General features: G+C 55.8%; 1 pseudogene; it reads right to left on the reverse strand.

Moving 5' to 3' along the window:
- LOC126436482 (large subunit ribosomal RNA) overlaps positions 1–2,500 on the reverse strand; it is a 7,741-nt pseudogene that overhangs the window by 2,562 nt on the left and 2,679 nt on the right.

The raw sequence follows: 2,500 nt of genomic DNA on the forward strand, positions 1-2,500 counted from the left end.
CCCAGGGCCAGGCCATGAAAAATGCCCGGCAGGATAACTGAGGAAAGGGAAAAGAGTCTTTGCTGAGGCTTAAGGGGTGCCCTGCTAATGGTGTTCAACTGTTTCTCGACCTCGCGCCGAGGATGGAAAATGCTGCGCCCGCATGTGGTGAACTGCAGGCCTAAGTATTTAAAGGAATCTCCCATCGCTAGCGCCGGAATGTTGTTGTTACCTGCCCGAAAGACGACAGACTCATCAACCTTTATCTTCTTCTCCCGCCCTGATGCAACCAGGGCGAGAGAGAAGCACTTCTTTGGGTTGATCTCAAGACCGAGGTCACCTAGGGCCGTTGCAGCGATGGTGATTAGCTCCTGCAGTCCATCCTTCGTCTCGGCGAACAGAAGAAGGTCATCCGCAAACGCAGCAGCATTTATTCTTCGGCCGAGAATATGGGCACCAACATGCTCAGGAAGACGGGAAAGGAGAATGTCTATAGACATATTGAAGAGGATGGGGGATAAGGGATCACCTTGCCGCACACCCCTCGAAGGCCGCACTAGATCTGACGACTTCCCAGCACCACAGATAACCGTCGAGCCCGCCTCATAGCACCCCAGGATGTAGTCAATGAACTCGACCGGCAGACCATGGGCCCTCAGTACAGGACCTAGGGCACCATGGGACAGCGAGTCGAAGGCCTTTGACACATCCAGCGATGCTACATACAGCGAGCTGGCAGTCCTCCGTGCCTGGGTCATCGCCAGATCCAGCAGAAAGGTGTTATGGAGCATCCCATCCTGAGGGATGAAAGCCCGCTGACGACCGTCCAAGGCACAGTGGCGCATAAGGCGGCCAACCAGGACCTTGTGGAAGACCCTGGTCAGCACCGAACACACCGTGATAGGTCGGAAGTCAGCGGGGGATGCTACGGCGGTCTTCTTGGGCAGCAAGGTGGTGCGAGCTTGTAGGAGACGGGATGGGAGGGAACGTGAGAGGAGTAGGAGGTTGAGGAATTTAAGAAGAGCCTCACGAGGAAGGCGACGTAACTGGGATGGTGTAAGGCGATCAGGGCCTGCAGCGGAGTTGCGAGGGGGAAGAGCTGCAGCTACCTCGTCTGCAGTAATGGGCGCCCATAGAACTTCGAAGGGCACACACTTACAAAATGGCAGCAACTCACCTGAGAGACCCTCCCCACGTGGAGGCCGAGACCTGACACGAGGGGGAGTAAAGAGATCCCTCCAAAACTCAATCAGCCCCGGGATGGTGGGTGGCTGATGAAGAAGTGTGCCATCGAGAAGACCATTTATGCAGCGCGCTGGGTTCTTCTTAAAAGCACGCTGCACTACTGCATATTCCCACCTTCTTCTCGCCCGCTTCCGCTCCGGTGGCTGTTGGAATTTCTTACCAGGAGCTTGACAAACAAGTGGTTCCCTGCTACCTAGTTCTTCAAGAGCGGGAACAAGCATGGCTTGGATGGTATTCCGGCTAGCAGTGGGGCCCAAGGCCACAACTGCATCAAGTGAGCGGAAACGCGGGCCCGAGGAGGGCAACTCAGCTAACAGGGACCAAATAGCCCGATCGGCGTCTTCCCCCAGAGAAGATGACTGTGGTGGGGAAGAGCCCACAGCAGATCCGTCTACAGAGGCCTGATGATCTTGGTCTCTCTTTAAGAGCTCAGCAGCAAAGTTGGCCACCATGTTCTTATAGGCCTGCACCCTGCGCTGACACTTGATAGATTCAAGTGTGCGCTCTGGGAAGGCTTTGGCCAGCTCTTGGTTAAAGAACCGGCAGCCTTGGAGGGACAAAGTCGCCTCAGCATGCGCAAGACGGAGCAACTCTTCTTGCGACCACCTGGCCTTCTTCCTTGCCGTTTGCACTTCCGCGTTGGCGGCATCAGGGTGGGCACGACGGCGATGAACGCCGAGCCCGGTCTTTGTTGAAAAGGACCGCAGACATTCAGGGCAGACAGCGGGGAGCGGCGCTCGACCCGCACTGGTTGGCTGGCTGGAAGGCTCGTCAGCTGGCACAGGCACTCCAGTGGGAGGCCTGGTACCTTGTTTTCTTCTACTGCTTGCACCAGCTGGAAACAAAAGGCAGGGGGGGAGGTAACCCCCAAGCCTCGAACGACACCCTGCTCTGTCGGTCGGAGAGCTTCAAAAAGAATTACACCTTTCTTAGCACCCCTTACGACCCCCGCCACTTGAAGGCCAGAGCTCGGATTTCCCACAGAGAGGCTAATCGAACCATCATCCACCCGACATCACAAGGATGCTAAGGGGTGGATCGAGAGGGTCCATATATTACGCATCAGGTGGGCATTTGAGAGTCATAGTTACTCCCGCCGTTTACCCGCGCTTGCTTGAATTTCTTCACGTTGACATTCAGAGCACTGGGCAGAAATCACATTGCGTCAACACCCGCTAGGGCCATCGCAATGCTTTGTTTTAATTAGACAGTCGGATTCCCCCAGTCCGTGCCAGTTCTGAGTTGATCGTTGAATGGCGGCCGAAGAGAATCTGCG

This window comes from Schistocerca serialis, unplaced genomic scaffold (assembly GCF_023864345.2).
Source record: "Schistocerca serialis cubense isolate TAMUIC-IGC-003099 unplaced genomic scaffold, iqSchSeri2.2 HiC_scaffold_1236, whole genome shotgun sequence".
In the NCBI taxonomy this organism is placed as follows: domain Eukaryota; kingdom Metazoa; phylum Arthropoda; class Insecta; order Orthoptera; family Acrididae; genus Schistocerca; species Schistocerca serialis.